The sequence below is a fragment of the Canis lupus genome, chromosome 12, assembly GCF_003254725.2.
Source record: "Canis lupus dingo isolate Sandy chromosome 12, ASM325472v2, whole genome shotgun sequence".
Taxonomy (NCBI): Eukaryota; Metazoa; Chordata; class Mammalia; order Carnivora; family Canidae; genus Canis; species Canis lupus.
The window spans coordinates 39305737-39327008 of record NC_064254.1 but is presented as its reverse complement, the minus strand read 5'-3'; the positions used below and the strand labels follow the sequence as shown (position 1 = coordinate 39327008).

Genomic DNA, 21272 nt, shown 5'->3' with positions numbered 1-21272 from the left:
CAATTTAGTCCCAAACATCCACAGCAGTGGATCAATTTAAAGAACATTCAGGTGTGAGAAAACCTAAAAGTCACACTAAAAAAAACCCAGCAAGATGCATTTTGCTGAAACCATGCCTTCAGCTGTTTGAATGCTTTTTTTTAAGATTTTATTTATTTATCCATGATAGACACACAGAGAGGCAGAGATATAGGCAGAGGGAAAAGCAGGTTCCCTGTGGGAGCCTGATGCGGGACTCGACCCCAGGACCCTGGGATCATGCCCTGAGCTGAAGGAAGACACTCAACCATTGAGCCACCCAGGCGTCCTGAATGCTGTCCTCTTTCACAGACTTTTAAATTAAAATCATATAATGGCATTACTGCTTTGGGCTCCACATATTTTCCTGAAAAGGAGAGAAATGTAAACATTTTTAAATTATAGGGGCTTTATATTAAAACACAATGGGGAGAAACTATGCAGGCAAACTGGAATACTTTGGTATTCTCTGCTTTCATTCAGTATCAAATTCACATAGGAATTTGACAGTTAAAAAAGAAAAATTTGAAATATCCAGAAAACTAATTGTGAGCTTTTATTCTCTCACATGATATAGCTAATTTCATGAGGACATTTCTGCTAGTCCCCCATATCAGTCTCCAAAAGCCTTTTGTAGCTCATAGAGTGTCAAGTGTTCAGAAATTAAACATCATGAGATTTACAAAAATAAGGGACTGGACTTGATTTTAAAATATATGAAGTGATTAGACAATATCCAGAGACTGTTTGCCATGAATGTATCTACTTCTCTGGTTAAATAGCCTTTCCTCCCACATTTTTCTGGACATATTTGATGGTCCTATTGATTAAGCTTGATCTTAGTTCATCCATTGTTTATTGTTCTTTCCCACACCATCTCTGTACCTGCATAAAGTATAGCTGTCTTGAACACAGATCAAAAGTGAATTCTTCCATGAAGCCTCTCCTAATTCTCTAGTAGGAATTGATCTTTCCCTCCTTTGATTTTCTGGAAATTTTTAACCTATTTAGTGCAAATTGTCTTACACCAGTGTAACTACTAAAACACATTACAGATTCTTTCAGGAGAGGGACTTTGTCTATCTTGTCATCTTCTATGTTCCCTAATACAGTGAATGGTTAGCAGATAATTGGTTGTTAATAAATATGTGTAGGAATAATTTTAACCAAATGAGTGTATTGAGCAAAATGACAACTAGATGATAGAGTTATACCACAGTTATATTACAATGGATATCTCATTTCCCATGATGAAAATAGAATGAAAGTCCCAATAAAGTAGTATGGACACAGACAAAAACTTGTCAGAAGATGGGAAAGCAAACTTTCATTGAGCACTATGTTAGTTTCCTGTGGCTTCCATAACAAATTACAACAAATTTGGTAACTAGAAACAAAACATAAATATATTCTTTCACAGTTCTAGACACTGGAAATCCAAAGTCCATTTCACTGGGATGGTATCAAGGTATCAACAGGGCTGCACTCCCTTTTGGAGGCTCCTGGGGAGAATGCATTCCTTGCTTCTTCCAGTTTCTGGCGGCAGCTGACATTCTTGGTTTATGGGACACCTCCCTCTCATCTGCCTCCATGGTCACACTACCTTCTCTTCTTCTGTGTCAGATCATCCCCTGCTTTTTTTTTTTTTTCTTTAAGGCTGCTGGTGGTTGCATTTTGGGCCCATGCAGATGACCCAGAATAATTTTTCCATCTCAAGAATGTTAACTTGGTCTGTAAAGAGCCTTTTTCCTTAAAGGTAACATTTACAGTTTCCAGAAATTACCTTATATCTTTCAGGGCCATTATTCAGCCTGTTATAAATACCAACTAGACATGTTCCTCTGCATGGTTTTACTCACTCTGCATGGTTAGTTTGTGAAGAAATTATTGCTGTTCTGATTTGACAGATGAGTTCTGAAGTTCCAGACATTCAGTGACTTACCTAAAGTTACATATAGTAAGAGGTTGAATATTTCGTTCAAACCTAGATCTTCTGGCTCCAACCTGATTTTGTTTCTCTGTTATATACTAGAAGTTTTTTAAGTCCTAGACACACAGTAGATTCCTAATAAACGTTTGTTGATACAAAGGAAAACCTTCACTGAGATTTTGAAGTTTGCTGCTTTATCATTTTGTCACCATTTCTAAAAGTTCATTGATTTTTAAAGCACTTTTATATATCAGATGTCTCTTCAGAAAGTGTTTTCAAATATTAGTGCAGTGTTGCCTCCAAATGGATCATCACTGAGAACTGGAGGCAGTTTTGTCAATGTAATTCAATGTAAGGGATGTGAAGATTTCATGGAGCAAATAAAGAATTGAAATTTGAATGGGTAAAAATAGGTACCAAAGTCATTAGTCTACAAAGCCTTAAAATATACATCTGCAATAAAATCCAGGGAAATTGGGAATCAGCTAGATTATCGCTGTAATGTAATGAGGTTTCTATAGGTACTGAACATAAGGTTAAAATTCAAACAATGTTATATATTTGCCCTGATATCCCCTAAGACCTAGATACTTGTGGAACTGTATTACTGGGCTCTGATAATCACTACATGTTTTCTAGTGACCATTTTAAAAACCTCATTTGGTGAAGTGATTTTTAAAATTTCAGGAAGCACCAGTGGGTCATTTCCACTCCACTAGTTTGTGCTACCTAATGTAAAAATACTGGTTTTCTTGGCCCATAAAGGCAGATATTATTCTTCTGTTGCTGATGTAACAAGTTACCACAGATTCAGCAGCTTAAAACAGGAGCTGCTTATTATGTCATAGTTCTGTAAATCAGAAGTGCAGGCACATTGCTCATCTTGTTCTCTACTTCTGATTTCAAAAAGCTAAAATTCTTGCCAGGACTGCATGTCTTTCTAGAGGCTTTAGATTTGAATTTACTTCCAAGCTAGTTCAGGAGGCTGCAGATTTCAGCTTTCTGTGGCTGTCATACTAGGGTGTCTGTTTTTTTGCTAGCTACTGAATGGGAGTCCGCCATGTCTTCTAGCAGTTGCCTGCATTTCTTGGGTGGGAGCCCCCTTCCTCCATCTTCAAAGACAGCAATTGTGGATTATGTTCTTCTCATGCTTTGACTGTCTCTGACATTCTGTTTGGCCTCATTGCTCCTCTGCTGTCTTCCACCACATATTTTGATATTTTCCTCTTCTAATTTTAAGAGTGCATGTGATTATACTACCAGGATAAACTCCCTTTCTTAAAGCTAGTTGGTTGATCATCTGAATTTAATCTGCAAATCCCTTCACAGAAATAATCAGATCAGCATTTGATTGAATAACCAGAGACAGGAATCTTTGGAGAACATTTTTAGAATTATTCCTAAATCAGGGTTTAGGGTCTCAACTGAAGTATACTTTTATTCTTGATTTTCAATTTCTAGCTTTCAAGGATCAGATTACTCAGTACGGATTTAATAATAATTCAAGAAACACAGAAATAAAAGCCTATTTTCCTGAATAGAGCCAAAGGACAGAACATTTGAAAAGTTCAGACTCTTAAGCAGCCACATTTCCATATCACATATGAATACTAGATGGGGAGCAAAGGTCAGACACAATTTTTTTAAGTCATTTATTCTCAAAAGCTTATATATCTAGTGCACCAAAGATAATAAACATGAGCTATGTTCAAATGGAAAGAGCAAGCACATACCAAAATCTTTAAGGATTGACCAGAACCAAATGCTTACTGACAAAAGATATTAAAATACTTTTCTCTAAGAGACAGGTCGCCTCACCACTATCAAGTATCTTACCTTGGAGGCAAGTCTTTATTCCTTTTAATTGCTCCATTTGGAGGCATTCTAGCTGGTGATATAGGAATCTCCTCCAAGAGCCAATAAGACATTGAAAAATAACTCTTAACATGTGATAATTTAATGCTTTCATTTACTAACATAGAAAAACATTATACAGTCAAGAACCGGATTAGATTAACACCATAGTTTAGTTTCCTGATGTGAATGTTCTTATAAATGGAATGAGTGTAAATGATGTGGGAACAAAGCTTTTTAGGAGCAGGTGATTTTCTTCTCCCACTTAATTTCTCCTTCAGCTGATTGGACTGTGTTTCAGATATAGAGGAGGTGTGAGGGGATGCATGAGCCACCAGATGGAGGGAGCTTGAGTCCCTGGATCCCCACATGGAAAAGAGCTCCTATTAACTAAAACACCTGCATTGGATAGTTAAGTGAACTAGAAATATATCCTACTATGTTTAGGCCTTAATACGTATTGGATCTACTCTTTCCAGCAGCTGGTATTAGTCACACTAATATGCCTTGCATTTATCTTACTCTGGAATTCATAGCATAAACTTCATGCTGCAGGTTCTCCATTCCTTGACACTTTCGATTACATAAATCCTTATCACTCTCAAAATATTTTCAAGGATATTGTTTATGTTGAAAAGATTAAGAGTATATTTTAGAGCTCAGAGCTGAGAATTTAAAACAAATACTGAAATATTTTGTGCATTATTTCCACTGGAGCAAAACACTTTAACCTTGTAGTTTTAATAATGGAAGGCCTACAAAGAAAAGAGCAAAATTAAGAGTAGTAAAGAAAATACATGGACAAAAATGCTTCATTTTGTACAAGTTTAATTCAGTAGTACAGAATGCTCTTGGCATAAAAATAAGTAAAAGATGAAAGGAAAGATTTTCTTTTAGGTGGAAAGGGTCTGTATTTAGAGATTAATTATAATGCAGAGTTTAAACATGCTCACATTTGCAATGTTGTCCTTCTAGAAAAGGAAGGTAATTTTGGGGGTCCCAGTAAAATAGATCAGTGAGTGCTAGTACCTAAAGTCATGAGTCCATGCTGATTTTATGACTAATTCAGCTAGATAATTCTTACAAATTTCTCATTTGAACAAAAGATGTGGGCAATAACAAGAGATAATTTGAAGCTGATCCACATATGACAGAGTTATCAAAGGTAAATAGCAGAATTAGGGTGACACCTGGGAATAAAAACTTCCAGGGCCAACAGGACCAATAATTCTTAGTAATAATTATATTAACATTCATATTGTTACTTCTTATAGCATCTTTTATATTTGTAATTTCTTAATAAATGTAGATGTGATTATTATTGTGGATTATTAATGTATCAGAAAACAAGCTTCAAGAGATTTCCAACAAGCAAGCCAATGTCATGTAACTACTTTGCTCATGTAAATTAGGAATTGTATCCAAGTCCTAACATTATTTCTTTTTTTTTAATTTTTTTTAAATTTTTTTATTTATTTATGATAGTCAGAGAGAGAGAGAGAGAGAGAGAGAGAGACGCAGAGACATAGGCAGAGGGAGAAGCAGGCTCCATGCACCGGGAGCCCGACATGGGATTCGATCCCGGGTCTCCAGGATCGCGCCCTGGGCCAAAGGCAGGCGCCAAACCGCTGCGCCACCCAGGGATCCCCCTAACATTATTTCTTAAAATATCTTGATTAGAAGTCTCTGATTAGCCATAATAACCATCAACAAAGATAAACTGTGTCTTGAGAATTTTAGGATTCTTTTCATTGTGCCCATTTCCATTAGTGTTTTTACTAATTCTCTGTCAATGTTCCTGGCCTGGAATAAAAAGGTAACACTACTGCAGATATGTTTTTTTGAAACGAGACTTAACTCCTCTGAAAAATGACATGTTCCTATTTTAAAAACAAAACCATTTGGTCATACACAGAATTACATTTTAGATAAACATAGAGAATCAATGTCTTGGGATGCCTAGGTGACTCAGTGGTAGAGCATCTGCCTTTGGCACAGGTTGTGATCCTGGGGTCCTAGGATTGAGTTCTGCATTGGGCTCCCTGCATGAAGCCTGCTTCTCCTTTTCACTATGTCTCTGCCTCTCTCTCTGTCTCTCATGAATAAAGAAATTTTTTAAAAAAATCAGTGTCTCAAACTTCTTCATTTAATAACTGCAATATCCAGATTAAATGCTTTTCCTGACTTAAAGTTTTTTAAGTGAGCTAAAATACTATTTCTAGCCACTATATTACCTAAAGCATAAGGATTTTAAGCATAAGGATTTAAAGCAAGCCAAGTATTTTACAAAGAAAACAAAGCAAATGTAATTTGTAATAATAGTCACTTCTTAATCTAAATTTGGTCTTTATAAATGATATTTAGATTTACAATTATTTTTAAAAAGACTTACAATAATTTAGAAAATCACATAATTATTTTTAGAAGGCAATGAACATTCCTGTAAATGGAGGCAAATTGTATTATGTTTACATAACACTGGGTTGCATTTAACTATGGGGAGACTGATGAAGGTGGTTGGAACTCAGATTCAAATAATTAATCAGAATGTTCATTAGGAAGACAGAAGAATTTGGTTATTAAATCACATCATTTTAATACTATTTATTCAAGTCACTTAACAATAATTTATTGTACAAGAAACAATGGTGATATGTTACAGGTGAAGGAGGCATGTTGGAGAAACAAGACATAAGTCTCTGCTCTCATACTGCTTCCTTTATGATAAAGACAAACAGGAAAAGAAGCAAGGAAAAAGAGAAAGGAAGAAGGGATAAAGAATTTAAAAAATGGCTGTCAAACATTGACGGAATTAATTGATAAAAACACTAGAAAAGAAATGTATAAGTGAACACTAATGAAAATATTCTCAATAGATTAGTCAGACTTTAATGGAGGAAACAGAAACACTATAAGTATTATGCAATCAAAAATTTATTATCAGAATTAGACATTACACAATCAAAGGGGGAATTGAGGACATAAGTGGCCACAGAGGGAGCTGAACGATTTTAAGTCATTATAAGTCACTAAGCAATTCTCCTGAACCATTGGGCACAGGGGGCCATGTTAAAGCTTACAGGAAATCTGGAAACAAGGAACATCCAGTTGCTGTAGTAAGCTACAATGGGTTCTGGTATCAAGAAAGCCGTTGACTATTCATAGTCACTGCCTCTCTGAATTCACAGCCAAGGCTGCTGTCGCCTGGGAGGCTATGGTTCAGCAGGGCCAATAGTCAGAAAGAAGAGCAAAATTCAGAGTGAGGGTAAACTGAGACCCACCAGCCCCTCCACAACTATCTTTCTCTGACTCTTACTGTGATGAGTTTGATGGCTTTCGGGAATTGATGGCTGCTGATTACTGGTCCAAAAGCTATGCAAATTTCTCTTGTGGCCAATGCCAAGGTGGACTATACAGGGAAGATGATTCTGAGAAATATAGTTCCAGATTAGCCTAGCTGACGTAATAGAACATTCCCATTAGGATTTTTGGAGCATACACAATTTCACTTTTATCTATGCTATGTGGTACCTATATTTCCTACTTATAATGTGTTATTTCAAAATAAAGTCATAAGCAAAATAGTTACTTTTGGAAATGATATTAAAATCAAAGTCAGTAAGTACAAAGCTGTAAAGTTGTAAAATCCCCTTTGAGTCTCCTCTTTTTAATTTTGTGCATTGCTTTGTTTATTCATCTAGTGCTTTGCACTTGGCAAATATCATTTCAAATTCTTATGAAATCCCCATAGAGTAGTGGCAATTTGCCAGAGCATTGCTCTTCTGCTTTTCTAAATTGAACAACAACAATAACAAAAACTAAGTGAGGTGAGGATGAAATGTTTGCAATATCCATGTTGAGGTGAAGCCCGCAAGATACTAGCCTGATGACCACTCTAGAATGTTATTAAAATGAAAGTAAACTGTATATTATCAAGTTTAGAGATGGATGGAAAAATTCCTTAACAGGATGTAAACTGCATACCAAAGTAAATAATTTTGCTAAAATGTGAAGCTTCAAGTAAAAAAGTACTTTAGCAAACTTATTTAGCGAACTTACTAGTTAGGTTCTTACTCGTATATTCTTTGGTTAACAGCTGGAAATCATTTTCCTTATGCTAGTATTAAAAAAATATCTGTACAAGATGTTGGCAGTGACCCTTCCTGGAGTAAAAATAATCTACACAATGGTTGTCTTTGAATAAAATACTTATTAAGAAAATATATATTTGGAAAAGTATACTGTGGAAGTGATCACATCAGAGAGAAGAGAGTTGACAGTAACTAACTTTGATCTGCTGTTTCTATAGGGAGCATTCTGTCTCACAATTATAGTTCCATATTCTATAGTGACAATGACAATGAAGAGGTCTTCATTAATATCAAAGAACACTGAGCAGGATTAATATGTCAAACAACTTTTAAAACTGCATTAGATTTAGTTTCTTCATCCATAAATATGGGTTAATTCTCACTTAATTCTAAGAGTTGTGAAGACTAAATGTGGTAATCCATGAGAAAATATTGAATATCTATCGATACTTGGTGTCTGTACCCTAAATGATTATTTTCTTTCCTTTCTTCTTGAGGTTTATTGATTATGGTACAATTTACAAAGTTAATTTACTTGTATCAGAGGATTTACTCAAGTATAAAAAGGACCAATAAGAATTCCGAAAACAAATGTCAGATTGCCCTACATGCAACCCAGTTTTGTTTCTAATATACTAACTTTTTTTTCTTCCTGGAGCAGAAAAGCTTACTGTCACAGGATTTAAAAAAAAAAAAAAAAAAGTCACTACTCTCTACGACCTATACTTCCTAACTCCCGACAGTGGCTACCACCTAAAATTATTTGACCAAATAGGGAGCTATAATCCATTTATCCTAATGTGATTTCTAGGTGTCTCATGACCTTTTTTACTACCTCCGAGCAAGATGGCTTTAACATTCCCCTTAGTTTAACTAAACTTTAGACAGGTCTCTTTCTGACTATAGGCCCTTAACTTCCCTTTTCTTAGAGCATTTATTTTAAATACTTGGAATTTTGAATTCTTTCTCTCCCCTTTTGAAATGTAGATAAATCCTCTCCCAGCCTCTATCCAGTTTTACAACCCAGAAATGTCTTTCTCAAGGACCTAGGAGTCATCTTTTTGAAATGTAATCATCAAGAAAGATAGCACCCCTATCTCTCAATGGAGGATAGAAGCCTAACTTGATAAGTACCTATTAGCAAACACAGGTGGCTTAATCACAAAGAAAAACATTTTTCAAACTCAGGAATGATTCAGTGTACTGGACACATTCCACTGACCAACCCTAGTCTCCAGTACTTTTTCACTAGCTCACTTCAGCACTTAAATGCCTCTTACCTTTTTTTTTTTTTTTTAGTTTTTTTATTCATTTGAGAGAGAGAGAGAGAAAGCCAGCAAGCATGTGGGAGCAGGGGGGAGGAGGAGGGCCAAAGGGAGAGGGAGAAGCAGACTCCTCCCTGAGTAAGGGAGCCCAAGGTGCTCCTCAATCCCAGGACCCTGGGATCATGACCTGAGACAAAGGCAGACACTCAACTGACTGAGCCACCGAGGCACCCCTCCCTCCTACCTTTTTGTTCAGGGGAGTAGAGTTCAGTATCTCTCTCCTGTAGCAAGTCTTTAAGGATATTCTTGTTTGCTTAACTGTGGTGCAAGTTTTCTTTGACAATTCCCTCTTACTGAGTAAGTACTATGGCTTATCATTAAAATACATCCTTGCCAGTATTCTCAACTCATTTTTCCCCCTTTTCCTTCCCAAATCAGTATAATCAGCCCCTCCAGTGCTTCATTTGGAGAAAAATACACAGCCAGCTGATTCACTTCACTCTCACGCTATTGGCCTCAAGTCCTAGAACACTATATACAACCTCAAAGAGAAAATGATTTTTAGAGTAAAGGCCCAATTTTGTTAATGTACAATAAAGAATATATCTTTTCACTCACCGTGAAAAGCATGTTTTGCCACAAGCATGTTTTGCCATTTTTAACTTCTCATATCTCCTCCATGATAATCTTCTATAGAGAACTGTGATGCTGAGATGTTTCTCCTCTCCCAAGACCAGAGTTGGTGCTCTCCCCACAACGCATCCTGGGGACCCACAGGAAGCCTGTTGATGCTATCACCTAAGGGAAGCCAGAGGAGTCAGAGATACCCTACCCCACCCATTCACCTGTACCCCTGCTGGGTTTACCATGCAGCATGCTTCTTCAAAGTGGTATGATTGAAGGGACTTCGTCTTCATTAAATTTTGTGTTGAAGACAGTAGGATGTTAATGTAAATTTTGAAAAATCCAAACTTATATTCAGTTATTTTCGAGGAAGTAATAACTTTAAACATTTACATTAAATTGATCCTTTTCGCTGGATTGATCCGAATTATTCCAAGCATTAAAGGACAGATCAGTTTTTTTAAAAGATTTTATTTATTTATCCGTGAGAGACACAGATAGAGAGAGGCAGAGTCACAGGCAGAAGAAGCAGGCTCCCTGCCATGGGCCCGATGTGGAACTCGATCCTGGATCCCAGGGTCACACCCTGGGCTAAAGGCAAATGCTCAACTGCTGAGCCATCCAGGCATCCTAAGACAGATCGATTTTATGTTGTTTACAAAAAGGTTAATCTGGCCAGTCATGATCAAGGTTAACAAAAGAAAGGGCAAAACTTTTATTGACTTAGTGTGGACTTCAGTAATTGGAACGACTGGGATCCCCTGGGTGGCGCAACTGTTTAGCGCCTGCCTTTGGCCCAGGGCGCGATCCTGGAGACCCGGGATTGAATCCCACGTCGGGCTCCCGGTGCATGGAGCCTGCTTCTCCCTCTGCCTATGTCTCTGCCTCTCTCTCTCTCTCTCTCTGTGACTATCATAAATAAATAAAAATTAAAAAAATAATAATTGGAACGACTGGGAAGATGATTCAGTTGAAGACATACTAATTTTGATCATTCCTCTGAGATGATGAACAACAGGAGTGGTGATGAGGATGCAGATTTATCAGAAGTAGATGGAGCAGATGATGGTTCACAAGACAGAGATGATGTAAAAATGCCAGCTCTGGAGTAAGGAATATTGTCATCACCATAATTTGGAAAAGAAAAATAACTTCTCTGCAAGATTTCATAATTGAGAGAATTCCTGAGTTGATAGCTCTAAAGACAGATGCTATATTTGCCTCTCCTAATCTTTTTCAACCTGTTTGTTTTTTTAAGGGCTTCACTAAAGGTTGATAGTACCATTGAATGGGGGCAATTTTAAGTCAGCTAAGGCAATAACCTTATGCATGAACTTTTCCCAGACTTCCATGATGCTGTTCAGGTACTAGGCAAATAATACAGAAGTTATGATAAATAAAAACATTTCATCTCAGTTTCCATTACTTCATAACATAGATACTGACATGATAGGAAGCTCTTGGCTTAGAAGAAAGATAACTAAATTTTGGATTTTAGAACATGGACACAAACAAATTGTTTGATACCTTAACTGGTAACTTGTTCCTCTGGTATATCCTCCAGGATTACTCTACTAATGTTTTATTTCTCAAAAAATTTACTTCATGTTATTGTAAGTAATCATTTGTCAGTGTTGCAGATGTATCTTAGCCATAATTAGCAAATGCCCTAACATGGATGATTTTGAAGCCTGTACGTTTGGTACTGTTTAACCCTTAAACTTTTACATCTCTGAGGATGGAGGATGAAGAAAGGCTTAAGAGTCTATACATTTAGACCAAATTTGTATTTGCACTGTCAGTATAGCAGAAAAGTGAAAATAATGTTGATACACTATTGGATTTTTTAAATTTCTTTTTTGGTTTCAGCTTGTCCCAGGCCAAAAGCCTCAATTTATGTTCATGACAGTGGGGATTTTTTTTTTTAACTGTCTACATTCTTTCTAATACACTGTTGTAAGACAAAAAAAAAAAAAGAAGAAAGAAAGAAAGAAAGAAAGAGAAAAAGAAAAAGGAAGAAAGAAAGAAAAAAAAAAGAAAAGAACCATGATACTAAATTCCTGCACTTAAACTCCTATAATGGTTATCAGTTACTTCCTCGATTAGAATAATGCAATTACTATTAAATATCTAATCTCAAAATCAACTTAATTTTCCATAATTCAACTTAATTTCTATATCTATTTTATTATTGTAGATGAAACATCTCAGTTCCTTTGAGGGTCATCACCACTCCCCATACTCACCTCCCAGGGATTTGTTACAGTACTAGAGTTTTATGCAGTGTCAAGGCAAGACTTGAGGGAAGGACAATGTACTCCTTGGCTTTGCTGCAATAGTTTGACAATGAAATACATATCACCCAGTTAGTTGGGCTATTCCAGGTCCAGTGACATGAACTACTCTGTGCCAGATGGAACACAGTAATTTGGAGATATTGTCCAGGGCTCCATCTTCCTAGACACACCACTCACCTCTCTGTGGTGACTTGCTAGATCCTGTGTGATCTGCCAAAAGGCTGTCCTGTTCACAAGATGCACTAATACCTCTCTCTTTCTGTCTTCATGTTTGTCTCACTTTTCCCCTTCCTCCCTCTCCATCCTCTATGTATCTCTGCTGTCTGTTCTCTCTACAGTTCAAGGGATATCTTTTTATTTACGGGGTCATAGATAGGAGCCTACTTGCTCCCCTTGGCTTCCTTCAATATATATTGTTTATACAAGGAATCCTGTCCCTAATTGATGCATATAAGTCCTGGAAATTAAAAATTAAAAGGACTTACTGGGCTTGTCCTGTTTTCTTCTCTTCCATATCCCACCCCCAAAACACTAAGCACAGAGCCCACTAGCTTCTTGAATGGAGAGACATATAATGGTGGAAAAATTATGCCTTAATATCAATACCACAACATTTATAATTGTACCTCCACTGCATCTCCTCACTCATATGCATTTTCCCTACATTCCTATAGCATTAGATAGTTCATACCTTCCTGAATAGATTTGCTCATTTGTATTTCCTAATCTTTGAATAGTTGTTTGTCCTCTGTCTGCTTAGAATGACTCTATTTGTAAAGAAAAATCTGTGCAATATGATGAAAGAGAAGGAGATAAGGATGCCTATGCCAGCACCTTCATATATTGGTATATCAGCCTTCTCCTAGAGGGTGGCAGCCATTTGTCCATGCACCAATTAAGAAGTCAGTGTAAATTTCTGCATTAAATGGTAGTAAAGGCTAATATTTTTCCAGATAAAAATAAATATGTGTGTATACATATATATATATTCACATGTGTATAGGTGTATATGTATGCATACAAACTCATATGTGTATTTTTAGAAGTGTATTTTAGAACACTTTGTTTAACCTTCTCACGGATCTGTTGACCATTTTGTAAACCCTGTAACATGCATGAATACTACTTTGAAGACTTCTACTTAATGTACATTCACCTCTACATTTTATATATTTGAGCTGACATCTTAGTGTTCTGTCACCAACCTTTTAGACATGTTACAACTCATTACTCCCTAAGTTATATTATGTACTTGCTGAGTTTTGAGAGACAGATTATTCACTAGCTAGCAAGTATGACCACATCACTGTTACCAACAAAGCCTCCACAAACTATTCTTCCTGTGACTTACCCTTGAAGATGGATAAACACATGTTTTTTGAAGATGATGTTTACTTTCAGTATCATACAAGTGACCTTACTCTTGAATTCTAAGGATGAAGCTGCCTATGCAGTTTAGACCTTGTCTACAGAAATCCCTAGTTAAACCCCTTTGGGAAAGAGTTTTTAATAGTAAGAAAAGTAATAGTGAGGGATCCCTGGGTGGCGCAGCGGTTTGGCGCCTGCCTTTGGCCCAGGGCGCGATCCTGGAGACCCGGGATCGAATCCCACATCGGGCTTCCGGTGCACGGAGCCTGCTTCTTCCTCTACTTGTGTCTCTGCCTCTCTCTCTCTCTGTGACTATCATTAAAAAAAAAAAAAAAATTAAAAAAAAAAAAAAGAAAAGTAATAGTGAAAAAACAGAGGGGCACCTGGGTGGCTCAGTTGGCTAAGTGTCTACCTTTGGCTCAGGTCATGATCCTAGACTCCTGAGATGGAGCCCCAGCAGCATATGTACGGCTCCCCGCTCAGCAGCTTCTCTCTCTCCCTCTGCCTCTCCCTCTGATCAGGCTCTCTCTAACAAATAAAATCTTTTTTAAAAAAATAGTAAGAACTTAGATTATTATCCTCAATGATTTTTTAAATCTCCATCTACAGTGTGTATCTTTATATAGTTTTTATTTTCATGGTTATCAACCATAGGTAGGCCTTTAATACAACCTAGAGATTCTTCTAGGTTCATTGGTCTACTTCTCTGACTTGGTTAATGGGATCTGTTCTAAATCTTGTCAAGGTTATTAATGACATTATGTTGCTGAATTATATGATCACCTCTGGTTCTTATCTTGACCTATCAGCCATTATCAGGCTGTTTTGCTCTAGGATGGCCATTATCTGTCAGAGAAGCAGCTCTTTCAGTAATCAGACACTGACAAGTTAACTTTTACCTGTCAAGGATTCAATCAAGACTCCTTGCAATAAAAAACATTTTTCTTTACTTTTAAAGTTTTTAATTCCAGTGCACATAATATTAAGTGTTACATTAATTTTGGGGATACAATATACTGATGAGTCAATAATTCCATATGTCACCCAGTGTTCATCAGGACAAGTGCTCTTCTTAATCCCCATGATCTATTTCACCCATCCTCCCCCTCCCCCATCTCTCCTCTGGTAACCATCAGTTTGTTCTCTATCAGTTCAGAGTCTGTTTCTTGTTTGTCTCTCTCTCTCTCTCTCTCTTTTCTTCCTTTGCTTGTTTGTTTTGTTTCTTAAATCCACATATGCATTAAAATCATATGGCATTTGTTCAAAAGACATTTTTCTTGATCAGGGTTCTACTTATATAGCTTTAAATTTGCCATTCCCTGCCTTTTACTCTTTATTCCAACTACACCAATTTCTTCACATCTTGAGTTTCTGCAAATGCTGTTCCTCTCTGTAATGATGCCCTTCCCACATCCTTCACATCTAACATGCAGCACAGGATCTGGAAAGCCATCACTATGCACCCACATTTAATTTGCTTTCCCTTGTCTGGGTCTCAGACTTCTTATTTCCAAAACTACCTCTGAGACAGCCATTTTAAAAATTGTTTTATTGTCTGTTCATTTACTGGCTCTTCCATAAAATGGTAAGTCCTTTTCCATAGTTTAGGAACTTGCAGAGAATAGCCATTCCATAAATATTTGCTAAATAGATTAAAGAATGAATCTCCATTTTTCTCCACTTTTCCTTTTCCTAACTTTTTCACTTGTAAATATTTTGAAACTTTAAAAGTAAAATTATTTTGTTTTTTTGTTTTGTTTTTAAAAGTAAAATTATTTTGAAAAAAAATCAGATTCTCATAACCATGATATAGTAATATTTATAAATACAGCAATACAAACATTTTTACTTTCAGTTTCAAAATTGTTTCATATTGTTGACATTAAAAACAAAATTGTCTTCCTAAAGATGTTAGAAAATGAATTAATATGTTGAATAAAACAGAAATCAGAGCTTTTGGGGTCATTTAATGTTTAAAATTTAAAAACAAGATGTACTATGTTTTTATTTTTCTAAGATTCTCTAATTAAAGATAAATCTTGCTAGTATTCTACATTCACTGGAGAGTTGCAATATAATTTGTAAGGCAGGAAGATTTAAATACTATGCTTTGCTTATTAATTCCCTGAATTAGAACAGTTCTTCAAGGAAAAACAACTAAATTGTAGCCAGCGTGAAGAAATTGGATTCAGTGATGATTGCTATCTTTAAAGCTTGTGACCTTACATTATTCTGTCATATGCCTAAAGGCATTGAAAGTACTCTAAATTAATTTTAGGACTACACAAAAATGTTTCCTTTAATCACAGAATCCAAGAGCAGTATGCCTCCTGGTCCTCTGCTATCATGTTTTTAATCTTCATAACATGATTATGTAATGTGTCCTATTTATACCAAAAATTCTGCAAATTTTTCCAGAACTATTTTTTTTTAAATCTTGGCAATAAAATGTACCTCTTTGTACCTCCTCCCAATGCTTCTCTGAAATAAGGAAAAAAAATGTTTCTTTGCATGTATGTTCAATCAACCTGTCTTCTCGCTGTGTTTAAAGATGCCCTTAGGACTGCCAATAACAAACAGTGATGCTCATATATCTTGAATATCCTTGTGTGTTTTCAAAGTGTCAGAAACTTAATGAGAGTTTAACTTGTACCAAGCATTTAAATTTTCACAGTAACCCTGTCTGTGTCATCACTCACTTTATGGATAAGGAAACAGAGTTCTAGAAAAGTTTATTAACTTGCCCAAGATCAGTTATCTAGTAATGGAAATATGATTTTATAGAACCAAATTTACAGGAAATATGGCATGAACATAGATGATCATTATGTCTTTGCCTTCCTCCTACAAATTAAACAACAAAGACAAAAAAATGATTAAAATTAGTGGAGAAATTACATCAGTCTTAGACATTATGTAAGAAATGAATTATTATGCCACCAATGTCAAAGAATTTCTAGATATGATGCAGATACGACTAAAAATAAGCCATTGAGGACAAACATTATCTCCTGTGGGGAAAGTAATACTGTAATCCCTGAAAGCAAAGAGAGGCAATTGCTAAGAGCTTGGAAAATACTGTCTCCTGAGGCAGCAGAAGAGACATAAGATACACAGGGGCTGCATAAAAGACATAAGGACACAGTCCAGGAGAGGAAACAGCCTGGGCAGAAAGCTAGTTATGAAAGTACCTTGTAGGTACAGAAATTTTTCTAGAGAGAGTATTCTAGGTAAAGATTATGTAGCCATCATCAGCTCACTCATCACTTTAATTAAGCTAGAGGATCACCTAGAATGAACTGATAGATTGAAGATTAGAAGATAAAAATAATATCTTAACAAAAATTATCATATTTGATATCTCTGTTTCTATTTCTTCCATTCTTTCTTGATCCTACTCCAACATGACTTTTCCCTCCCTCTCTCCACTGAAATATCTCTTGTCAGGATCACTAATGACTTTAATATTGCTGAGTCAAATAATCATCCAGCTGATCATTCCTTTCTCCTTAAGTTATTTCTTCCCTTGGCTTCCAGGAAATCACACTCTCCTAATGTTCTCCCTAGTACTTGTTCCCATCTCAGTCTCTACAGCTTGCCCCACATCCTCATGCTTAATGTCATAGTGCCTGTGCTCAATGCTTGGTTCTCTTTGTCAAAGACACTCTCTGTGATCTCATCTAGTCTCATGACTTTAACTACCATCTAATTACTGAGGATAACTCTCAAAAATATGTCTCTAACCTGATTTTCTACAGCGGACTCCATAAACATGCCCAGTTGCCTATGCAATCTGTTTTCTTGGATATCATATAGAAATCTGAAACATAAATATCCAACGTAGAATTTCTGAACATTTTGCACAAATCTGCACTACTTCCCCATTTTAGTTAATGGGAATGGAATCTTTTAATTCTTTGGCCAAAATCTAAGCAAATCTGTGAGCAAATATTGGATTTTTTATTTGTACTAATTAGAGTGAATACATAGGAACAGAAGCCAAAAGAATAGAAATAAAGATGAGAAGACATTTTATGCCCTATGTTAATAATTTTTGAATTGTATGAATGTAATACCTGTACAAAAGTTAGTTATAAAATTCCATTGCTGAAGTGAATATGGATATATTACTCAGAAGGACAATGATAAATAAAAAATTAAAATATTACCTCTCTGAGAAGAAATAAAAGTTGCATATTCCCATTCTTTTACAATTTAGAATTAGAATTTTATTATCTGCATAATGATCCATAGCATAAAAACAACACAGTCTTTAGCCTTATCATTTGCTACCAATAAAGAGTTTATATAGATGAATTGCTTTTAAAAATCAGTATTTATTAATCTATTTCTATGAGTGCTTATTGCTTCTTGTGTCACCAGTCAATAGTATTTATCTGCTAAATAGTCCATAAAATTTAGATGAGTAATAGAATGAGAAGTAAGGACAGCCTGAATTTTGTTTTATTCCTCATGTTTTAATTTCTGTTCTTGGGATGACTGGGTGGCTCAGCAGTTGAGCATCTGCTTTTGGCTCAGGGCATGATCCCAGGGTCCTGGGATCAAGTCCTACATTGTGCTTCCTGCGAGGAGCCTGCTTCTCCCTCTGCCTGTGTATGTCTCTGCCCACCCCCACCCTGTCTCTCATGAATAAATAAATAAAATCTTTAAAAAAAAAAAACTTCTGTTCTTAAATTTCAAAACATGATGAACTATACTTTAATGCTTATATTTAACTGTAACTTCTGCTTGTAAAAAATGGTTTGATTATATTTTGAAATGTACAATTGCAGGATACACCACCACCACCAAAGGAGAGACTAATAAAATGCAAAGAATTAAAGATATTGAAAACAAATTCATCATTAATCTTATGGCACAGGATAGAGAGAATTTAGAAGAAAACATGGAAGCTATAGGTTTCCTTTTAAATGTAATCCAAACAATCAGTGGTAGAGAAGCTGTGAAGTTCACTTTCAACTTCAATGTATAAAGAGCTTGAAAGTCATTACTCCCATGAAAAACTGAAAATAAACCACTTTTCTTGGACAGATTGGAGAATTAGGCAGTCCAGAGTAAGCCCTGAAATCCAGAGAGAAAGGTTAATATAGAGAATCTCAACTAAGATCTGCTTACCTAGAGCAGAAGATATTATAGCCATAAAACAATTGGAGTACTTAAATAATTTGGACAAACTGTTGAAGGCTTAGTCTGGACTAAGTAGCATAAGAGTGGGAAACTCCTGGGGGCTACAATCATAAAGAGACCTGCACACTTTTATGGGTTTTACCTCCAGGAATCCAGCTAGGTTCTCATGGTGAAGATCAGGGACAAATCCCCTCATGTTTCTGGCAGGAGTAGGGGAAAGGTAAGCATTCTGAAATATATTCAGAGCATGAAAAAGAACTTCTTCCCAAGGGAAGCAACTTTACCAGAACCATATCTACCTGGGGAAAAGGCAACTAGCTAAATCCAGCTTTGACCTTCCTGTCTTCTCTAAAGAAAGAGAGAGAGAAAAAATAAGAAATATATATGAAAGTCACATCCCAGGAACATAGGCCCACTAAAAGACTTAGATTTAATTCAGAAGATTATAGAACACTTCCCCTTCCTTTACCTAATGTCTTACCACCATATCAACAGGACTTCAGAATAACAGTGGATTATAGCTAAAAGAGCTTTAAAAGACAGATTCAATTTAAGGGGTTCTTGGAGACACCCAAAGACAGAAAGGTAGAAAAAAATAAGGACACTGTTGCTCAGTGGAACCTATGGTGCTTATGATGTGATTTGATGTCAGGGTCTAGGAGCAAACAGTCAAGAAAGAATTCTTGAGACATTCTTGGTGCAAAAAACAGGTGGGCCTTTATTTGTTTTGGGTTTTGTTTGTTTGTTTAAGATTTTATTTATTTATTCATGAGAGAGAGAGAGAGAGAGAGGGGCAGAAACACAGGCAGAGGGAGAAGCAGGCTCCATGCAGGTCCATGCAGGGAGCCTACGCCCTAGGCTGAAGGTGGCACTAAAACCGCTGAGCCTTCCAGGCTACCCAAAAAAGGCGGTTTTATTAAAGTATGGGGATAGGACCTGTGGGCAGAAAGAGCTGCACTGGTATTGTGAGGACCTATCCATTGTATACATTTAAGTTAGGGTGGGAGAATAGATGGGCAGAGATAAAGGAAGTTTCCAAAAGGATTTTCATGTTGAAGAAGACTTACAGGATCCTGGAGATGTGGCTATTATCAAGCTAAGGTTGCTTCTTGCCTTTAGCAAAACATTAACATTAAGACAGTTGGGAGTTCCTAAGAGGAATGTTCTACTCTGCTGCTTTCAAGTATTTGTCAATGGGCTGCAAGGTGTAAGGAAATTTAATTTTATCAACATTTCCTTTTACCTTTATTCTCCACATTTTTGACTTTTAAATCTTTAAGATTGACAGTGTAAGGTCTTATCTTTTGTAACTTCTTCCTGTTGAATAAGAATGTAGAGAAGTCCCTACCTATGGATCAACATTGATCGTTAGAAATATATCTAATATAAAATAAATATATTATTTTATAAATATATTACTCTAATATATATAATTAATATAATATAAATTAGAATAACAAGAAGAAAGAGAAGACCAAAAGAGTCCTTTGGTAGTTAACTCCTTCCAATCCAGGAGTTTAACCGATCAGTAAAGGAGACAGAGGGATCATTTAAAGTGCCTATTTGAGTATTCATGTCTTCTAGTAACCCTGTCATATTTTGTGGTAATCTGGAGTATATACATATATACATAATACTTTTTAAATAAAGCACAGTTTCTTCCTTGAGCCACAGCCAGGGTATCAAGGGCCATTTAGTTTTGGAGGGCCATCTTTTGAATTTGTGGGTGACTGCATATTGGTCTTGGTTAAAGGTGGCCATTGTATGCTTGGCTAAAGCCCCTAATTTGCAATTTTACATCAATAGAGGCAGCTCCTGGAACAAATGTGGCTAAGGGATGAAACATCAAGAAGCCCTCCGTGTTTGATGTCTAGCCTTAACAATATCTCAATTTTGAGGAATCACTGGCAAATGGGGAAAACCCAACTGTCATCATCATTATCAAGAGGAAAATCTTTTAAGTCTGATCTGCATTTAGAAGAAACAACATCAATAAATTCTGAACAGTTCTATATAAGTATGATGGACAGGTCCTGGCATAAGGGTAGTTTTAGTTTGCAATGACTTTAAGTCAAGAGAATGGAAGAAGATTGGAAACCTTAGTTTCAAGAGTGACAGCTAGATAAGTTATGGAAACCAGAAGAATTCAGGAAATCATGTTAAAATTTAATACCAAGATGTTATTGAAACATTTTCTCTCTATAATCACCCTCATTTTTATTCAAAGATAGCCAAACCAAGACTAATTCGTTTGTTTTTTAAAGATTTTATTTACTTATTCATGAGAGACACAGGCAGAGGGAGATGCAGGTTTCCTGCAAGGAGCCTAATATGGGACTGGATCCCAGATTCCCAGATCATGCCCAGAGCAGAAGGCAGACACTCAACCACTGAGCCACCCAGGTGTCCCAAGACTAATTCATGTGTAAAACAAGTCCAGTTTTAATAAACTTGACCTAGTTATTTAAATAAGCTCAGTAAAACCAGTGATTGATTATATAGACCTTGTAAAATCTGCTTTGCTGGAAATTTTTATAAGGAATCTCTAGATTGAACTTTTAGTAGCCTCTCTAGGCCAGAAGCCAAAGGCAAACACTTGCTATCAGACATGACTGTAATACCTATAGACTTGGGTGAATTCCTCTTCTCAAAGTCACCAAAATATCTCAAGGTTCCT

At 36.2% G+C, this 21272-nt stretch overlaps 1 pseudogene; it reads left to right on the top strand.

Moving 5' to 3' along the window:
* Positions 1 to 9847: 9847 nt before the first annotated feature.
* Positions 9848 to 10894, top strand: LOC112658334 (prostaglandin E synthase 3-like; annotated as a pseudogene).
* The last annotated feature ends 10378 nt before the right edge of the window (positions 10895 to 21272 follow it).